Source organism: Ricinus communis, chromosome 2 (genome assembly GCF_019578655.1).
Source record: "Ricinus communis isolate WT05 ecotype wild-type chromosome 2, ASM1957865v1, whole genome shotgun sequence".
NCBI classification, from domain to species: Eukaryota; Viridiplantae; Streptophyta; class Magnoliopsida; order Malpighiales; family Euphorbiaceae; genus Ricinus; species Ricinus communis.
Genome location: NC_063257.1, coordinates 31,009,062 through 31,031,176, shown reverse-complemented (window position 1 = coordinate 31,031,176; position 22,115 = coordinate 31,009,062). Strand labels below are relative to the sequence as shown.

Here is a 22,115-nt window from a genome sequence, read left to right as displayed (position 1 = left end):
GGTTGAAGCATATGCTGTTTTGTACCAACCTCTCAAAAATCTTTAAAAAAGGTTACTTGAAGTTGGAGAACTTCCTCGGTTGCGGGACAACATTCACATCTGAAGTCATGCTCCCTCCAGCCTGATAATTTGGCATTCCGCCGATTCGTATAGTCTTTCTCTTGTTATTTTTTATTTCTTCGACCTAAAGCCTGTCATCATATAAGTCCATGAAAGTCTTCGCGTTCATCATCAAAAGCCTTTCAACCCATCTTAGAAGAACATTTCAGACTACTATACAAACTTGGTCCTTTTCAAAGGGCTTTTTCTTCATCAACCCAGCCTTATTCCTTCACCTGGTCAAGAAATCAGAGAATGACTCATTTGGCTTCTGCTTGGTGGACTCAAGGTCCCTAATTGACACTTCTAACTGAGTATTATAGTTGTATTGCTTAACAAAAGAGTTACATAAACCATGCCATTTCGCTTTGGCGGATTCTTCTAAATAATGAAACTAGTTTACAGATGGTCCTAGAGAAAATGCAAACAACTTGACAATTTGGGTCCTACTTAGCTGAGTAATTCCTATGATAGTGACATACTGCTTTAGATGAACCTTCAGATTACCAGTCCCGTTGAAATTGTTCATATTCGGAATCCTGAACTTTGCAGGCGCTTGTCTTTGCCCGTCAGCACGCATTCTTCGAAATCATAGGTCAAGTCTAACCCTTTGATTTTCAGCATGCCTTGCATTTTGTTAAGCTTAGCGCTTAAGCCACTCACAGTTTCATTAGTGGCAAGGGCAGTCACCCTTTTAGGTTGGTACAGCACGAACTCATTAAAATCCCATAGATTCTGGGGCACTCTTCTCCTAGCAAGATCTTCAGCATTGGCATTGGCATTGGCAGCGGTAGCGGTTTCAGCGGCAATTGCAGCCTGATCAACAACTATAAGAGTAACTGGGGCAATTGGGGCAACTGGTGGGGCTTGATTTATAGCCATCCCAGCCAAAAGTTGTTGGAGCTCCTCCCATATCACACCCCTTAGATCGTCGATAACAACATTTTTTAAGATCTCAATATCTTGCTCATCAGCTCTCTCATTGGCCATCTCAAATGTAGCTTCAATCTCACTAGTGGAAGCTTGATGTCTTTGCTTGGTACTGTAGATAGTACTTTTGCCTAATTATTTTGTTAAATAGTAAGGATCTGTAGAAACCTTTATTAAATACTGCTAATTATGTTAGACATTTTAAATTTATGTCAATTCTGTTTCAGATCTATTAGTAAGAAGGTCTAGTTCTATTTCATTTTTGTCTAATCGTGTAATTATAATAAGACAAAAAATAATTGTGTAATTATAATGAGACAAAAACAATCATGTAATTATAATGAGACACATATTTTCATTACTTAATTCACCTTCACTCACTAATACAATTCTATCAAATTCTTACACCAATACAAAAATAGCTCAAAAACCAACCAAGAACAAATAGTAATTAGATATGCTATTTTCAACTTTTTCCTCAGATTTTCACACTTTAACAAACTATGTTTCTTCAAGCTCTTTAATTCCCTCCATAAGTCTGCAATTTCCATCCTCACATCTTCCGGTGCCACACCTTTTCCAATTACCTTCAGCCTCATGTTTTTAGCTATTAACACATTTTTCTCCATTTTCATATCATTTATGACTTCTTTCACCCTCCCACTTAATGCTTCATTATACCACTCAAACAAACTACAGCTTTTAACCTATAATTTTCCATTACCCAAAAGCAAATTCCATTAACATCGAATTTCAAACATATAAAAACAAATTAGTCAATTATTTACACTTTCACCTTATAATTAAGGCATCCGAAAAATCTCCTCCCTAGATTTTCATCGGTCTAGGAAGTCCATCTGGGAGCTTTCACTTTCACTCCTCTATCTTTACACTTGCAAAACTTAGGTTGTCCTTCATAGTAGATTTCCTTATTTGATCACCTTTTTGAGCTTGCTGACGATGAAGAAGAAACCATCACATTTTTTCCAGGTTACAAGTAATGAACTTCTTGCTTAATTCAAAAACCCCCTTTCTCAATTTGATTTCAATTTTTAGGATTTATAAAGGAGAAGAACAAAACTAAAAGAGGGGCTTCATATAACCGTTGCAGATGGGTCTCAAAGACTAACTACCCTCGCTACGTCAATTGAGAGAAAACGCTCATTTGCCGAATATGAAAGAGCTGTTGAAAGTGGGGGTTATAATGCAGCTAAATGTTAGTTACGTGTTTAAATGTGCCAAAAAAATGATTAGGGGCTTATGTGCTCCTTGGTGAAAACCTTAGAAGTGTTTATGCACATTTTCCCTTTTTAATAATATACTAACTTTTCTTTTTGTGAGTGTTTCTCAAACATATAAATTCATCAACAAAGTATGATAAAGATGGTTTTGGTGTTGCACGAGGATATACCTTCACTTTGCCGAAGAAGTCTTATTGGTAGGGCTTTTCTTTCATCGATAAAGCCACAATAATGTCTTATCGTGCCTATCACAATATAATAATATTTCAAATTTATTAATATTTTAAATAAAAGTCTCCAGCTAGTTATATTATATTTATTAAATTTTATATTTAATTTATAGAATAAAGTTTTTTATAGGTCTAGAAATATGATTTTATAGACTAATTTACTAAAATTATAAGTTTACATGGTTATTAAAAACATTTCCAACAAACTCATACTCATCTTCCACCATAGGAATATAAATAAAATGACTTACTAATCATGTTCTTTCTCCTCCGAGGAAGAAAGTAGCCTTGATTATATATATATTTTTTATTATTTTCTTGTTGTTTTTTAAGAATTACATCATCTCTTTTCACTTATTTTTTTCTCTTTTTATTATTTTATTATTTAAAAGTTAATTAAAAACAAAATAAAAAATATTATTAAAATATACATGCATTTCAGATTAAATTAAAATTAAAATTAAAATTTCATTATTTATAATTTAATAAAAAGACAAAAAAAGAAGAATGCTCTAAATAAAATGAAATGAGCAACAAATTAAAACATACTAAACCTAATAATGAAAAATTAATATGTAATTACAAAATTTAAGAACGTAGCAAAATATTATTTTTAAAGAAAACATAGTACAATATTTGGATAAGAAACTAACTAATATCCTTAATTATTTTTTATTTATTCAATTGGAGAATATGTCTGTCAACCAAGTGAAGAACTAAATGAATAAAATTATACTGAATAATGTATGTCTTACTAGTTTGTTCAATTGGTTCATTTTAATCCTCTCAGAATACACTTGAGCATAGCACCAGTACCATGAATAAAATGATTTTATGAAGAATTTCAGTTGAAAAATAAAATAATAAAGTTGAACTCCATATAATTTCAATGGACACCCTCACAGTTTCTTTTGTCTACATGTCACAAAAACCAAAGAACCTAAACCCCATAAATGTGCTCTAAATGATTGTTGTTGATGACCTAACAAGACGTTGGACACCTTCATGCCTCTTCATCTCCACTATTAACTCAACAAGGTAGGTTAATAAAAATAACAGTACGCATATCAAATTATTAAATGTTGTAGCTGTTCTTACAGCAACATTTTAAAGTTCTCCAATTATAAGGAGAAGGAACTACTAATTATAAGGAGAAAGAACTACCTTAGATAACATCCACTGTTTGTTCAGAAACTCGGTCCTGGCTATGTTAAGGACTGAATTGGGGAGCGAAACATCCTTTGAGAAAATGAATAAAATCATTTGAATATCTAAAAGTGATAAAGAACCACAGACAAGAATGAGAAAAAAGGAGCAAGAGCCTGTATCCATTGAGACCATGTTGAAGTCTGCAGTGAATCTCCTTCCATCTTCATTGAGGTTTCAGGACAATAACCATACTGATAATATAAGAAGTGATGTCATCACAGAAGTCCAAAAAAGAACAACTAGTGAAAGAGGAGAGTAGTATATTAATACCTTAAGAAACTCCGAGACATCCTTAAATGAGTTTCGTTGGGTACTAAGATCTTTCGCGGTGGATCCCTTCCCACCTGCCTCTGTAGAAAGGTCTCACCTGGTTCAGGACTTCTGATTTTAAATTATTTTGTGAAGATGATGTTGGTGAAAGTGAAAATTTTTGTTTTGGAAGTTCAAGTGGTAATTCAAGTAATTTTGGGGAAGGAAAGGGAAGTAACATCGCTGTTGGGAGTGATAGAGGAGGTGCTAATGCAATTGGGAGGGGTAGAGGAGCTAATGCAGTTGGGAGGCGCAGAGGAGCTGCCAATGCTGCTAGCAGAGGCAGGGGAACTAGAAATGTTGTTGGTTTGGGTAGGGGAGCTGTTGGCAGGGGTAGGGGTCTTGCAAATGCAAAGGCAAGTGATGTAACTAGTTCAAGCACACAAGAACCTAAAAGATATCAAACTTAATAGCAGTTAATTTCTCATAAAAAAGCCAAATTTAGTGGCTATGGTGTTTACATCAATGAGCACACAGGAGCTCCTATTCAAGATGTAAGTGCTCAATTTCTTGAATTAATTTGTTAAATGTGTTATTAGAGCTGACAGTTTATCTGTCAAGTATTGTTAATTACTATTCTATTGTATATTACAGTATGGCCAACCAACTAGCAAAGTAATTCATTATCCACAACTGAAAATTTCATCTAAAGTAATAGGTAATTTAAGGTATCAACCACATGGTTTGAAATTTAGAGGCAATCACCACTAGACAGTTGCAAGAGCAGAGATCAAGCATTGAAATGCAAAGGAGAACGCAAGCACAGTCAGCTGCTGATATAACTTTGAGCCAACTAAATCCTTTATTGCCACTAAGAAACATCCAAAGCAGTCTCAATCAACCTACTGGAGCCAACAGGCCAACCAAATATAGACATATTTGCTCTTTTTTAAGAATTTCATATTTGTAACTTGACTACACTTGTGTTGTTTTAAGAAGACTCAAGATATGAACAATCTGCCTAAATTATGTTTAATTGATTACAATTTTTTTCATGGAGTCTTTTTATGAGCCAATCTTAATGCAGATTACTGTTTTAGTTAACCTCACTCCTATTTGTTATTATCTGCATATTGCAAATTGCTTCCCTGAAACAAGCAAGTACCTCATATCATTAGACACATTAAACAATCATATTATCCACAACCACCTCAATCAAGTTTAAACAACAATACATTTTTCATTTCAAAGTAAATTGATTACATTTCCACAAGCACCACCAAAAACTAACCAAAGGCACCTCAATCCTGCTCAATACTTTTGATAACATAATCATTAATATTCCTGATTCATTTTGTTAAAGTGTTCATAATCACATTGCAATTAAACCCTACAGATTATCCATGCAATAAACACCACCACAACAACACTAAATGCCCAGTGTAACTTTTTTGCTTTAACAACAGCTTTGTTCTTCTCATTTTTTAGCTTCCTTCACTTTATTCAATAATCGAACCAACACACGTCTCAACTGATCAAGAATGACTAACACATGCCCTCCTTAAAAGTTATATCATATATCTTAGTTATATCATAAATACAATTGTTTTAAAATATTAAAACTCTAAATAAGCAATGAACAAGCTCACCCCAAATCTGCCACATCCAAAAAAGCTGTCAGGATTTATAAATGTCATTAATACTTATAAAATAGCTGGTTTCCTTACACCCACATTTAGGAATTAAAAGTTGGCCTTGAGCCGAATTAGATTGAGAGTACGACATTGCTTCCATCGAAAGAGAATTTTAAGATTTAGGTTTTCTAATTTGGGGATGGGTTTAGAATAATTTCTTTTCAATTCATTGAAATGAATAGACAATTGCAGAAAATAAAGAATGGAGAAGAAGAGAAATTGGACAGATGGAGTTTAAGGAAGAAGAAGAATCCTAAAAGAGTCAAATCCCTTATGAGCGTTGTCTAAAAAATCCTAATTTGTTCTTTTTACCACGTAGCATGTCTTTTTCACCTGTTACTCGCTTCAATACGCGTGTATCTACCCGTCCTGCAAACTATGCACAAAGGTGTTTATGAGCTGCAATATAAGCAAGTTTAGGTGTTTAAGTGGTCATTTTGAAAGTTGAGGGGGCAAAATGACCAAACTTGTCAAGTATAAAGGGCTACAAATGCATTAAGCATTTTCTAAATATATTTTTAAGGAGTAGAAAAGAGAAAATGAGAATATGTTGAGGATTTGAAAAAGACCTAATCATGTTTCTAGAATCATAAAGTAATACAAGAACCAGATTATTAGGAAAGTGATGTCGATGATAATGGATGTATGGGAACCGCAATTTTAGAATCGTTTGCCCTCAGTCTCTAAAACTTGAAAAAAGCAATAACTTTCATCGTAGGATTTTTCATAATTCCCTCGATATCTAAACCCGAAAAATGGATGCTGACAAAGATAAAATATTCAGCTTGAAGATCCGAAAGGAATGGCTGATAACAGGAATTGTGTCATGAGAAGAAAAAAAGTAATCATTTGGGCCTTTATTAAATAAATAAGATTGGAGTCTAGAGTTTTTATTAAATTTGCATATGAATGCTTATTACTTTATGCACAAGAATAACAAAATATAAATCTAAGTAAAATCTATAAGATCTAAAATAGAAGCATTCTACTTTCTCCTCTTTGCACTTGCATTCTTAGACTCAGCAAACAACTCTGGGTCCTCTTATCCCTTGCGAATTCAGGTGCAACAGTAGTGTGAAGCAACCAAAGCCTTGAAGTTATCATCGATGGTCAGATCACCTTCAGTATCGATGTTGTGCTCTATAATGCGACGAGGCCACAACATCTCAATCTTGTCCAATAAGTCTTATCTTAATAGGAAACCTTGAAAGTCCAAAGGATATTCCAAAATGAATTACTTCTTCCCGTATTGATAATAGAGTCTAGAGGGGGTGTAGAAAGTAGTCTCTCGAAGTCCAAGTACAGGGACACAAGCCTCGTATACTAAAAGCATGACATGTCGAATCATCCACCAAGGGCAGGTCTAGCGAATAAGAGTATCTATTATGCCCTTCATCCAGCTAATCCAGTCTTATGACCTCGAGGCATAACTATAAAGCGAACCTGCACATGTTCGGCTTATATTTAGCAATGTCTCTTAGAATAGTTAGTACTTGAAGCTTCTCATGCAACCAAATCTTCAAAAAGAGAAAACAAAGAGAAAAGTAAATAACAATAAAGAAAAAGAGAAAAAAATAAAAGAAAATAAAATGCTAAGTTGAAAATCCGAAAGGGGAGCTTAGGTAAAACTAAGAGTTTGCTAAGTTAAAAAAACCTGAAAGGGCAGCTTAGGCAAAAGTTAAGACATTATCCTGCTAAGTTGAAAACCCGAATGGATGGCATAGGCATAAATTAAGGCATAAAAGATAGAAAAAAAAGGGATTTGGTTGCATACATGCAAGAGGAAAAAGCTACCAGTAAACCTTTGATGAGTTTTATACTTATCTAACCTAATGATGGTTTCAACAAGAATTATTGGAACTAGATTAGCACTATGCTTCACCTGGTCAATAATCTTGGCAATTTAGATATCTCCCCCTCCTTAAGGAGAAACTAGCAAGAATTGGGCATAAGGTAGAAGCTCACTATCCTAACCCAAACTGGTAATACCCCTTTCTTTCTTGTCACAGCAAGGAACCAAAGAAGTAAGGGGTAACATATTCACCAACAGTATAGGAAAGTACCTTAGCTGGGGGCATGTTATACACCTCTACAAGTTTTCCAAGAAAGGAATCATCAAGCATTGGCAAAGAAATCAGATGGGTAGAATATCTAGGACCTCCAAGAATGGTAGTAAATTCTTCAATCATTAGGTAGAGCTTTTAGCAATTGAAATGGAAAAATGGTAGTTTAAACACCAAAATTTAGCAGTCGAAGCTTGGTATGCTGCAAAGCCTTGAAGGAAGAAAGGTGGGATTTCCCAAGCTTGACCCATTCATCACTAGTTAGGGTTTTGAGAAGGGTTTTGATCAAACGCTCGAGACTACCATAATGTTTTATCACTTAATTATGAAGTAAGTAATCTGTCTCATAATATTAAGGAATAAGATTCTGAGATAAGCATATGAGTGCTTATTACAAGAACAAGCTTGTTGAATACGACCCTACTAAGTAGTCCATATGGAATTTACCCCAAGTGTCTATAGATAATACTTTTATGATAATCATGTAAGAAGTGATCCTTAGACTTCTGATAACAATATATTATCTTACATGAGGATTGTTATACTTTGGTACTATCTTATGTCCTCCTATCCATGGAGTGCTCAAGGGATAGACATTGGGTATGGTAAGAATCATATGTAGATAATGACTTATCAATAAAGAACTCATTGCCTAAGGTAATATGTCATAGGACCTTATCCTAATGATTCTTGATATGATTTAACTTGAAAATCCTTGGCCAAGGTTGTTTGAATAAAGATTATGAAAAGTGTTTCATAGATCTTATTCCAAATGCTATATGCAATTATCAAGAACAAATATGATTGGTTCAATTATAGAGTTGACACTTACATCTATACTCTATGAATCAACTAGAATAGAAGTACGATGAAAAGATTGAATTACATTGTATGATTGTTCACTACAAAGATTGATTAAAGCACTATAATAATTTCTACACATTTAGGTGGTCATGAGATACCATTCTTTATCTATGAATATGGAGTAAGTTAATTAGAGAATTAACATTGAATTAAAGGAGTTTAATTCATAGTCCATATTCATTGTCAACATGTTAGGAACCTTTTGAATCACACATAAATAGATTTTAAGTGAGGATTAAAATGAGGCTTTAAGTATTCGGCTTAAGCTCATATGTATTGGGCCTAATTAAGAGTTAATTAATTAAAAACTAATAGGCCTATAGTATTCAGGCTATATGGGTTTATTATCCATAAATCAGATCTTAATTAATCAAAGTCCAATTAGAAAAACAAAAGCTCAACTTAATGTGAGCTAAGACTTTGTAGAAATCCTAAAGCTTTAAGGACTTGATTAAAAGGCCATATATAGAGAAAGAGATGTTATAGGGCGGCAAGGAAGAAAAGATGATCTTAATGAGAAAAACATTTTCTTGAATAGAATACCCTAAGTGAATAAATAAGATTAATTGATTCATTCTCCTTGCTTGGAATTAGCATTCAATCTCCTACATCTCTTTTTAATCTCTTAAAAAATTGTTTAAGAGATCTTTGCTTAAAAGCTTATATAGATCACCAAAAGAGGCTGGTCATTTGAGTAGCTTTGAAGTGCATTAGTCATCCTTAAATAATCAAGAATCAACAAAGCTAAAAGCATTCCTTGGATTGGCTGAAAACTCCCTTTGTAAGCCTTCTCCATATTTTGCTTGTTTTGTGTGTTATGACCACTTTACATCAATAAGATTCTTAGTGAGAATTGAAAATTCTTTATTTTGCTTTCATTGTGCCTTCTCTTATATTTCAATATGAATTCCTAACACAAATAGTAATACAAAGAATGTTCTAATACATAAAAAAAGGCTATAAAATAAAGGGAAACCATTTGGACCCTTCCCGGAATCATCCATCCCCTCATCTGAGTTGCTATCTAAGCTTTAGGTCCAAAGAAGAGACAGTTGGAGTATTAGAGTCCCAATCTACTTCCGTTGAGCATCAACCTACCCTTGCAAGCCCTCATGGTCCCTCTGCATGAACCCAAAGGATTAGGCATGCATAATATAACACAACATGCATACATCTCATACATCAATGAGCGGCAGTCTTTGCCAAAGATGAAGAACTGTCTCCTAGCGACAGCAATGAGCGGGTGTATGTGCTCAAACTGATCTCTATAAATCTATAAGATCATATACATATGGCACTAACATTTCAAGAAATCAAAAGCAATAAGAAGCAAGGAAAGGAAAGGATACTCACATTGGTGCATAAGCTCGAAATGAACTCCAGAAGGAGGCTCGACTCTAAGGCCAGTCGGTGGTCCATAATGCTAGAAAGACTCCAATATGACATAGTCGGGTTTGGAAGAAACAGAATACTCCTAAGAATCACATCTGACATCATCATAGGAGGTGCCTCGGAAGCGATGATAGCAGATGAGCCAAAAGCACGAGTACCCTTAGGACAGTAAGCGGACAGTGCCTCATCTAACTCTGACACCCTAGAAGCACTAGGTCAGGAGAACTACATGCAATAAAAGGAATGTTTAGAATATCGCATGATGGAATAGTAATAAAGTAGAGAAAAGCAATAATGAAGTACTTGTGCAATAGTGTCTTTGTCTAACGGCACAAACCCCAGCAGTTGAGTCATAAAGGACATGTAATCAGTCCTTCTCGACCTGATCGTAAGCTCTTCGAGGTTGTCGTGATCCTTGATTCACTTCTCAAGCTCCTTATCTAAGAGGTTAGCTATCCAAAACATAGACAATGGGGGCGACCTAGGTAAACGTTAAAGGGTAGGCCCCCTCTCCTAGCAATAGATACGCTCGCCCAAATACCATATACGGCAAGCAGGCCCAGTAAGGAGTATCCTCTTATGCTATATCAGTAGCGGACAACATGTACGAGTCCTACCTTTTCCTATCTTTGAGCCAGTCGGTGCAGATCTGCAGCAACCAAAATAAGTAAGTATCTGAATGTTAGTCATGTAAAATAAAACTAATAGATATTTTCTTTTACCTAATCTCAAGTCAGGGCATTGATCCAAAAATGGTATGTGTGGACCTGAGCCCATTACAGGGCTATACTCCTGCTTGAGCCCCAGCGGCTCAAGCGAGGGAAAGATTGGGAGGTATTAATGGACCGAGCCCCTATCAATATACCAAGCTCCAAGGTCCACACCAGTACTCAAATGGTTAGCAAATAAGAAGCAATAAAAAAAGTGCAAAAGGAATTATGATAAAAAAGAGCCTTTTGCTCCTTCAAATCCATGATATCAAGATGTTGGTATAAATAAGCTAAGATATCAGCCCCCTAGTTGAAGGAAGAGACCCAGTCCAACTCTCTCAGAGGGCTAAGTGATGGGCTCTTTATGCAACCTACACCTAAGGCAGTGACCCTAACGATGCAGCCTAGCACTAGTGAGTATCAAGGTCGTATCCCTGGAGATCGGGTGAACCTAGAGTTACTACTGCTTGCTATGTTATCTAGTCTGAAATAGGGTGTGAAAGTTCTAACATACCAGCTAATGGTTATGAGTGCAATTAAGTAAATGAAGGACAACGAACAATCAAAAGACAATTGCAAAGAGAGAAACAAACCCAAAAGGGAGCCTAAGTGATGGAATTCTAAAGATGGATTTTATGGATTGCCGATCTTGCTTACCCGTGCCTAAATCCCCGAATTGAATCCCGCCTCTCTCGAGCTTATCAATTCCTAAACCTGCACTAACCTAATGGAATCTCTTCCTATCGGATTACTACAGATTAGCATTAAGTATGATTTAAAACTATTAAGAGTTATTAATTCTTAATCCGGCGAGTAAATCAACCTTATCTCTAAGTGTTAACTACTAGTCCTTACTATTCAATGTCCAGTTGTAACAAGCATTTCTCAATGTCAAGAAACAACCCAATAAATAATTAATTCAACATCTCAAATTAACTGAATCAAACTTTTATTACTAAATAGCAAGAAGATTGCAAGAATGACAATTATAAAACTAACAATTAAGCATAATCCATCAACAAAAGTGAACCCCAATGGGTTCAAAAGATCTAGCTACTCATGTTCATGGTTTAAGCAATTAGGGAACAAAATAAGGAAAAGAAAATTAAAGGCATGTATACCCTTCTCTTTCAAGCTGAATGAAAAACCCTAAATTTGCAAATTTGAAATCTCAAACCCTAGTTGCCTCTTGAATGCTCCCAAAGTTTGTCTTGATCTTCAATTCGATGTTGGAACAAGTGAAATTCCTCCTTCAATTGATGAATTTGATCTCTCAAGGTCTACAATTGAGGTATAGGGAACAATTGATTAAGTGTGTATCTTGGAATTGAGTCCAAAATTCGTCCCCTCTCCAAAAGAACTCAAAATTGCCTATATAGTTGATTCAGCATGGCCGGAGTCCAGGCCACGAGTCCAGCCGGCCGACTCCTTCCAAGCCGTGCCCAAGCCGGTGCTGAGCCACCATAGGCCGTGCTGGAGGCCGTGGTGGCTACGGAAGTCATGCTGAAATGGCACAATTGAGGATAGCCTCTTGGTAATTCAGCACGGTCGGAGTCCAGGCCGTGCTCAACCCTCGGGGTGCTAGTTCTCACCCAATTTGATGGATTTTGGTCCGTAATCACACGTATTTCCCTCGATTATTAATGGTGTCCTTCGAAAATGACCTGAAACGAGAAAGGAAATAAAAGACAGGTGATTCTAGCATAAAACAGGATAATCATGCATAAAAATGTAAACAATCGGGCATGAAAACATGTGTAGTATGATGCTTATCAAATTACCCCATACTTAAACTTTTGCTTGTCCTCAAGCAATCAACAACTCACTCCTCAAACAGATACCAAATAACTCAATCAAATGCATTGCAGGAGGTTAGCTCAAAACAAATTTCAAAACTCTATAATGATTTTTCCCAAAATCCCCAAATCACTAAATCCTTAAGAGAGAGAACAAACTTAATAAAGTTGCTAAAGTTAAAATGATAAACCATCTAAATTGAGAAATTGAGAACCATGCCTCACAAGATGTCATTCAAAACACACAAGTGTATATAGGTGAAAGAAGATCGCCAAGCTCTCAACGCAAAAATACAGAAAAAGTGCTTACCATAGGCTTGCTTATAGATCCAATCTCCACTACTACAAAATAATCAATAATCATGATCAAAGGGTCTTGAGCCAGGTTGTAATGGGGTTAAGGTAGGGTACGTATAAATATGGAAAGTAGGCTACAAGTTGCTGGAAGTTAAGCAAGTGATGCAAGAAAGTAACGAAGGATCAAGTGTTGTACCAAAATGAATACTAAGTTGCTCTAAAAATAAGATGATGCTCAAAATGAACTAAATTAATACTCTTTTTTTTATTGAATATATATATACTATGTATATATATTACAACAGCTTATGTAGGGGTTATTGGTTATTGACACATACAATAAGACTGAATATCAAAATTTTTTTTTTTTAATTGAAGGGAGCATCTATGAAAAATCTAGCAACTTAGTGAAATATATGATTGCAGATTGATCCAAAATAAAATGCAGCATAAACTTACATAATTTCCAGCAACAATGGTAGAAAGAATGGTCAAATGAATAGAAGTGATAAAATGAGTGTCACTGTTATTATTATCACGAAAGGAAAGGCTAAGGCTCAAAATTGGTTCACTAAGGGAAAAACAGGGTTAGGCTTTTTGGCCAAATTGTGTAAATCATAAGTGCCCAAATCATCTCACGATTATTGACAATTCATGTAATCTCAAAAGATATCGTAAAGCAAGAGATTATATACAATGCTCACTAATGAAAGAAAAGGGAGCATAAAAATAGTGATGCACCAATTGGCTCAAAATCTCACCATTTGAGTGGGTTAAAATTGCATGAATTCTCAAATAAAAGTTTAAACAGTCAATCATAATAATAAGCAACAATATTAACAGTTTTCTATATCTAAGATAAAGTAAAATGGAAGAATTTAAGGAAAAATACCAGTTTTACCTGGCTGGATTGTAATTAAGAGATTCGTTCATTGCCTTCTTCCAACAAGGTTCGATAAAAGCTATAAGGGAATCCATTCAAAGGAGAAAATCATTAACTACTCGATTAAAACAAAACTCAAGATAAGGACAGAATAATGAATGGACTCAATCAATAAGGGATATTAAAACAAGATAAAAACAATGAAGATAAAATTGGTACTGCACAAATCTACGACCTAACCACACTTCCGAAAAATCATCCTCAATGTGAACAAGGTAGGCACTCCAAAATAAAAGGAATAAAATACGTGAAATGAAGCTAATTATGGGAGTCCATAAAAGAAATTAGAAAACTAAGAGAAAAACAAGACGGCAAAAGAGATAAAAACTAGAAAGTCTACTAGATACGCCCTTGATGTGTACTTTAACACTTCAAAATATGTTAGTCCTCAAAATTACGTACGAGCATCAAGTAGGCTAACTCCTGCAAAATTCAAGAATAAACACATTCCAAGCAACATCTAGTAAAAGGTTCAATAAGATAGCATCTCCTCAAAATCAAACTTACTAAAAACAGACTGAAATATCTAACTGCAAATGACTACATAAAATAAAATAAAAAATGTCCAAAAATTCAGAAAGCAAAAATAGATTCGGGAATGCCTCCCGAAGGTGCTTCTTTTTGTTCGAGTCGTCTAGCTGGACTCTAGATCAGCATTCCTGCATCGCGGGCAAATTAAGAAGGTAGGCTCAATGTAAGTTGGGGCTCGAGGCATATAAGCGCAATGAAAAGGTCCGATGTGTGCAGTAGATGACCAAGGAGGTGCTCTCTGGACCGATTTGGGATGTCCATTCATCCACTCCGAATTCCGGCTAAGTGACCTGTCAAAAACAAACTTGCAACTACCCTTCGGGTCTATCACAAAGACAAAGTCTCATATTGATACAAGTTATTTTTTTCAGATGAATAACACATACTAGTAGGGGAAGAAACATGTATAGCATCATCCATTTGTACATCTTGTGGTTGTGTATTACATTGATGAGCATAGTTTTACACATATTTGCTTGTATATTATTGCGTATGTTCTTAGCAATTATTGTGCTTTTATTCCCAGATCACTCGTGTTTTGTGTTCTTTTACATTTCAGGAACATTTATAGGACCATCATCGGTGTTTAAGCAATTATAGATCAATACGTGCGGAAACGGACGAGAATTCATCAAGATCGGACAAGAGCCCGCGTTGCACACATTGAGCACGGCCTGAGTCAAGGCCGTGCTGACCATCACGGCCTGGACTCTAGTCGTGACCAACCATCAAAACTTGGTCTTCAAAACAATGGTTTGAGCACGGTTTTCGTAGCCACCACAGCCTCCAGCATGGCCCGTGGTGGCTAGCACGGGGAGCAACACGGTCGTGGTGAAACCCTAGTTGGTGAGATCCATAATTTCAGCACGGCATGGACTCCGGCCGTGCTGACCAGCACGACCTTGACCACGGCCGTGCTGAGTTAAATATATAAGAAAAATGAATTTTTCTTAGAAAAAAAAGGGGAAGAAGTGACAAAAAGCCCGGTTCGGTTTCGCATGATTGAGTGCGAAAGAGAGTCATGGGAGTAAGAATCCCGGAATCGCAAGGTTCCGAGTGCAAAACCGTAGTGGAAGCAATTCAAGAGGCAGTTTGGGAGATTAATCAAAGTGTAGATCCGGATTTGGAGTACGTTCATCCAATTCGAGAGAAAAGGGTGTACATGTTTTATTTTCATTATTCTTTCATTATAATTGATTTCCTAGATTGTTTTAAACATGAACATGTTTAGCTAGACTGATTTAATCCATTGGGATTTCTTTACTATGTTGGCTTGATATTATATTGTTGGATTGTGTGAGTTGGTTTTGTATTCTTCTTGTTTTCAGTATTAATAAGATTATGCATTATTCATGAGACGTTGTGAATTGTGATGTTTAGATTGCTTTATGAGATTGAGAAATCCGTTTGGCAATTGGAATTTTGAATAACAAGAACTGGTTAATAATCGCTTAGAGATAAGGATAATTAACTAGCCGGATTAAGAATTAACAAAGCTTAATAGAGGCGGATTAAAGCTTAATGCTAATTTAAGAATCAATCGTTAGGAAGGGATTCCAACTTTAGGTTATTAGGTTTAGTAATTCGGTTATCGAGAGAGAGAAACCGAATTCGGTTAAGAATTCATCCACGGGTAGCATAATTAGACTCACCGATCCTTTATCTTTTGTTCGGTTGCCAACTAGTTTAGATTCCCTTTGGGTTTGTCTTCTTGTCTTGATTATTTCATTTATCAATTACTCCTGCATCTCCCTCAGAACTTAGCTTGTAGTTAATAGTTAGTTTAGAATTTATTCATTATCCATTTTAGGTTAATATAACAAAGAACAAAGGAGTAACTCCGGGCTTTCACTTTCCCGAGGAATACGACCTTGATACTCGCTATTAGTGCTAGACTGCATCGATAGGTACACTGCCTTAGATGTAGGTTGCATAAAGAGCCCATCATACATGCAAGATCAATTCCATCAATACAACAAATGGCATGAACATGGTCGGTGGAAGAACTATCAAATGAGGGTAAACTAAAAGTGACACAGTCGTCCCCTACATTAAGTTCTAACTTCCCCTCAAATACGTCTATTTTAGCTCTAGCTGTGGCAAGGAAAGGTCTCCCCAAAATTAATGGTACACCATGCTCATTGTCCATATCCAAAACCACAAAGTCCACAGGAAATATGAACTTATCTACCTTAACTAGCACATTTTCCACAATTCCCCTAGGAAGCTTAACGTAATTCGGCCAAGAAATTGAATGCACATCCTAGTGGATTTTGCCTCCCCCAAACCTAGCTTATTGAACAAACTAGTGGGCATGACATTTATGCTAGCCCCCAAATCAGCTAATGCATCATCAACACATAAATTACCTAAAGTGCATGGAATAGTGAAACTCCCTAGATCGTGACGTTTCTCTGGCAACTTGCTCAAACACCGAGCACTCCTCATTGTCGAACATAGGCGACCTCCTCCAACTTCCTTTTCCGCTAAGTATGTCCTTTAAGAACTTAGCATACTTGACATCGCTCCAATGCATCAATAAAAGGCAAGTTAATATGCAGTTGTCTAAAAATATCTAAAACTTATCGAATCGTTTCTTTCTCCGCTTGTTTAGCTCTAGCAGGATAAGGAATCTTAGGTTGATATTCCCTGACTGGAATTGATTTCACCTTTTGTCCCTCAGGTTCCCTAACCTTACTGCTTGCCTTAACCTGCACATCAATAGTGGCGTCATCAAAAACAGGCTTAGAAGGAGTTGAAACTAACTTACCTGAACACAAAGTGATGGTGTTCACGTGCTCCCTCGGGTTAGACTCAGTGGTGCTCGGGAGCGCTCCTTGCTGCCTCTCAGACAACATCTTAGAGATTTGGCCAATCTGGGTCTCCAAGTTCTGAATCGAGGCCTGCTGGTTCCTAAGTGCACTATCAGTTTGCTGGAACCTCATCTCCGTAGACGTCACAAACTTCATCATAAGCTCCTCTAAATTTGACTTCTTTCTGGTAGAGGAGGAGCTTGTGCAGGCCCAGCTGAATGTTGCTGCGGCTGCTGATGAAGTCTCTGAAAACCAGGTGGACCCTGAGCGTTATTGTTCCTCCAACTGAAGTTGGGATGATTGCGCCACCCAGGGTTGTATGTATTGTTGTAAGGATCGTTCTGCTGCCTTGGGGCATTTCCCATATAATCAACCTGCTCAACATCAGAAGACATAGCAGAATTAGATGGAAAAGTAGTAGAGGATGAAGCAAACATACCTCCCGCGGTACAGTTCGCACTATCTCTCCCATGCATCGTACATGCTTTCATCATCAAACCGCATAAAAGAAGATATGTCATTTCTAAGTTTAGCAGTTTTAGTGGGAGGAAAATACTTATATAAAAATTTTTCAGCCAACGCCCTCCAAGTAGTAATTGTTTGTTGTGGAAGAGATTGCAGCCATCTCTTTGCTCTGTCCCTCAAGGAAAATAGAAACAATCTCAGCCGAATGGCATCATCAGTTGTTCCATTTATCTAGAATGTGTCACAAATCTCCAAAAAGTTAGAGATATGTGCATTGGGATCCTCGCTAGGCAAACCTCCAAATTGCACGCTTTGCTGGATCATCTGGATAACATTGGCCTTTATCTCAAAATTATTGGCCGCTACAGCAGGTCTGACTATACTCGTTTTCGTCCCATCTAAAGATGGTCGAGCAAACTCGTACATCGTCCTCTGATCGTCATTGGCCTGGGGCTCATGGTTTTCCATCGTGTCTAGTCTATCCACAGGTACCTTAACCTCAATCTCCTCCTCTTCTAATTGCAACCTCTTCCTTAAGAGTCTGAGGGATCGTTCTGGATCAGATAGAGGCTCTATAAGATTCGAGTTTGAGCTCCTGGTCATAAACTACCTGAAACCGAAAGTCCACACAACCACCAATCAACAAAAATAATATAATAATAAATAATAAATAATAAAAAAAATAAAAAATAAATAAAAAATAAATAAAGAATAAATGAATAAACAAATAATGACTAAATTAACACAAAAACAATTCACTCTAGTTCACTGTTACTGTGTTCCCCGGCAACGGCGCCAAAAACTTGATGGGCTCTTTATGCAACCTACACCTAAGGCAGTGAACCTACCGATGTAGCCTAGCACTAGTGAGTATCAAGGTCGTATTCCTGGAGATCGGGTGAACCTAGAGTTACTACTGCTTGCTATGTTATCTAGTCTGAAATAGGGTGTGAAAGTTCTAACATACCAGCAAATGGTTATGAGTGCAATTAAGTAAATGAAGGACAACGAACAATCAAAGGACAATTGCAAAGAGAGAAACAAACCCAAAAGGGAGCCTAAGTGATGGAATTCTAAAGATGGATTTTATGGATTGCCGATCTTGCTTACCCGTGCCTAAATCCTGAATTGAATCCCGGTTCCTCTCTCGAGCTTACTGAATTCCTAAACCTGCACTAACCTAATGGAATCTCTTCCTATCGGATTATTACAGATTAGCATTAAGTATGATTTAAAACTATTAAGAGTTATTAATTCTTAATCCGGCGAGTAAATCAACCTTATCTCTAAGTGTTAACTACCAGTCCTTACTATTCAATGTCCAGTTGTAACAAGCATTTCTCAATGTCAAGAAACAACCCAATAAACAATTAATTCAACGTCTCAAATTAACTGAATCAAACTTTTATTACTAAATAGCAAGAAGATTGCAAGAATGACAATTATAAAACTAACAATTAAGCATAATCCATCAACAAAGGTGAACCCCAATGGGTTCAAAAGATCTAGCTACTCATGTTCATGGTTAAAGCAATTAGGGAACAAAATAAGGAAAAGAAAATTAAAGGCATGTACACCCTTCTCTTTCAAGCTGAATGAAAAACCCTAAATTTGCAAATTCGAAATCTCAAACCCTAGTTGCCTCTTGAATGCTCTCAAAGTTTGTCTTGATCTTCAATTCGATGTTGGAACAAGTGAAATTCCTCCTTCAATTGATGAATTTGATCTCTCAAGGTCTACAATTGAGGTATAGGAAATAATTGATTAAGTGTGTATCTTGGAATTGAGTCCAAAATTCATCCCCTCTCCAAAAGAACTCAAAATTGCCTATATAGTTGATTCAAGATGGTCGGAGTCGCACGAGTCTAGGCCGTGATGATTGACGGCCGAGTCCAGTTGTGATGATTCGACGGCCGGAGTCCGAGCGTCTTGAATCTGTGGAGTCTGTCGACTCCTTCCAAGTCGTGCTGGCCGATCTTGAGCCACCACAGGCCGTCTTGGAGGCCGTGGTGGCTACCAAGTCGTACGAAATGGCACAATTGGGGATAGCCTCTTGGTAATTCAGCACGGCCAGAGTCCAGGCCGTGCTCAACCCTCGGGGTGCTAGTTCTCACCCAATTTGATGGATTTTGGTCCGTAATCACACGTATTTCCCTCGATTATTGATGGTGTCCTTCGAAAATGACCTGAAACGAGAAAGGAAACAAAAGACAGGTGATTCTAGCATAAAACGGGATAATCATGCATAAAAATGTAAGCAATCGGGCATGAAAACATGTGTAGTATGATGCTTATCACTAAGTAATAGAGGTTCAACGAGTTTCTCGTGTCACAGAACAGGGTGGTGCCGAACAAATAGACTAAGAAGGCTCGAGCCATCTAGTCGACCTCCCTAGCATAACATGGAATGAATCCTCTATAGTGAAAATGAATTTTATGATAAGCCAAACAGCAAGTGTATTTTTGCATAGGTAAGAACCTCAACAAATCAATGATGAACTAGTCCCAAGCATTGGACCTCTGGTCATGAACAGTATCATCAAAGGGCATTAGGGTACTCGAGAATCAGTTATAGCAGCAAAAGAAAGTGAGGACAATATCAGCACTCTGATCGGGGAGTGAAAGGTGTAGGTGGTATCCATCCACCTCTCAATCAACACATAAACAGAGGTTTGATCAGTCCTCCCAACAGTTAATGGAAGTGTAGCAACGAACTGGCGGAATCCAATGTCTCCAATTTAAGCCTGAATGGAGCTTGAAAGCTCGTCGAACCACTCGCAAGTCTATAGAAGCTACTGGCAAACCAAATCGATACCATGTCAGTCTGATAATACATGAAAAAAGCAGGTTTAATACATTTTACACACATCAAAATAAAAAATGAGGTACGAAAATCAATTTTTTCAAGTTTTCGGCCAAATCAGTGTGTGCAATGATGATTCAATGTGTGCAAAAAAATCAATATGTCGATCGGGTTTAAATATTTAAATAGTATATGTTTAGTATATTTTGAGTATATTTTTATGTATACATTACAATTAGATAAGATCAAATGATGAAATAAAGTGCAGTTTATAAAATCTACAATATGCTTACATGTGTCAAAATCAATTGACGAATTGTATATAATGTATAAATATGAGAAAAAAATATACAATAGAGCTAAGAGTAAAAACATGCACATGTAAGAGATTTCAGATTGACCAAATACCATGCCCCCATGCTATGGTTGTACTCAAAGAAATATATCAAGAGCCATATGCTTTTTGTTTAGAATACTACACAAAAGATATATTACTAAGAACATATGAAGCAACAATATATATAGTTGAAGATCAAATAATATGGAATATACCAACAAAAGTGAAATAAGTAATAGTGCTACCACCACAAGGAAGATTGAAGTATGAAAGACCAAGAAAGAGAAGAATCAAGGCAGGATAGCAAAGTAAGAATAAAACAAATGTGATAGACAAGGACATAACAAAAGAAATTCAAAAGTCTACCAAAATAATAATAATTATGTATTTTTGTTTTAATATAATTTTTGTAGTTTTTTTAATTGATATAAGGTATATTTCATGTATATGAAACTACAAATTAAATAATTGTGTACTATCAAATATTATGGCTTATGTACATAACAAAACATTTAGCAATTCAATTTAAAGTTAAATTTTATAATATTATATTTAATATATTGAATGAATTATTAGTTTCAAACAAAAAACAATTCTCTGCAATTATTTAAGAATAAATAAAATTTAATTCTACTAACATTTCCTTGTATATAATATAAAAGACCTATCAAGAAAAAACAAACATGCAAAATTTCAATGCCACGCCTTATTGACATGGATAGGAAATAGGATATGATCAACAGCTACTCACGGAGTTGAACATAATATAGAAAGTCCAAGAATGTAATTCGTAACAGGATGAGAAACTGAACAATAGATAAATCCTTCTTCCTTTTCATATAATCATAATAAGAACTTTACATGCGTTGATTGAAAAAATTATTTATTGTAGTACATCTTGGAAAACGACCATGAAGAATTTTCTATTTCTTCTATAAATAATAAAATATCACATTCAAATACTACAAATAAACAAGAAAAACGGTAAAACATAAAAAAGATAAGTTAATACTAATACTAAATTAATATGCAGTGTACATCAATTATATATCTAGTATACAATAAATATATTTTTAAAAAATAAAAATATAAAACTAATTCAAATTAGATTGAAAAAGAAAAAGAAATATAAACTCACACGTGATGAGTGAAGTGTGTGAAATCCAGTTTTACGACCAAGAGTTTTAACACCAAGACCACAAGTAGGCTTAATCACATCATTTTTATCCTCATATATCTTTTTTTCTTAAAAAGAAAGAAAATATAATCACAAAAAGCATTAAGAAAACTAAAAAAACTAAAACTAAATAATAAATTAATTACTTGTTCTTATTTTTCATTTCAACATCCAACCATAAATCAAAAGCAACTTACTTCTTAAAATTATGATAACTATTAAGATCGTCACTGTAAGCACCTATTTGTCGAATTCAAATATCTAGAGAATTA

General features: G+C 35.8%; 1 long non-coding RNA gene across 4 annotated transcripts; it reads right to left on the bottom strand.

Annotated features, from left to right (window-relative positions):
* Positions 1-1,361: 1,361 nt before the first annotated feature.
* On the bottom strand, positions 1,362-5,974 carry LOC107261956. 4 transcript variants are annotated; one of them, XR_007214609.1, is made up of 5 exons: positions 3,980-5,974; positions 3,665-3,900; positions 2,441-2,515; positions 1,826-1,983; positions 1,362-1,736 (listed from the first exon to the last, which is right to left on the bottom strand). It is a non-coding gene; the product is annotated as an uncharacterized LOC107261956 (long non-coding RNA). The 4 variants fall into 4 exon arrangements; XR_001535861.3 differs by having other exon boundaries at positions 1,362-1,983; positions 3,980-5,972; XR_007214608.1 differs by lacking the exon at positions 2,441-2,515 and having other exon boundaries at positions 1,362-1,983; positions 3,980-5,969.
* Positions 5,975-22,115: the final 16,141 nt, after the last annotated feature.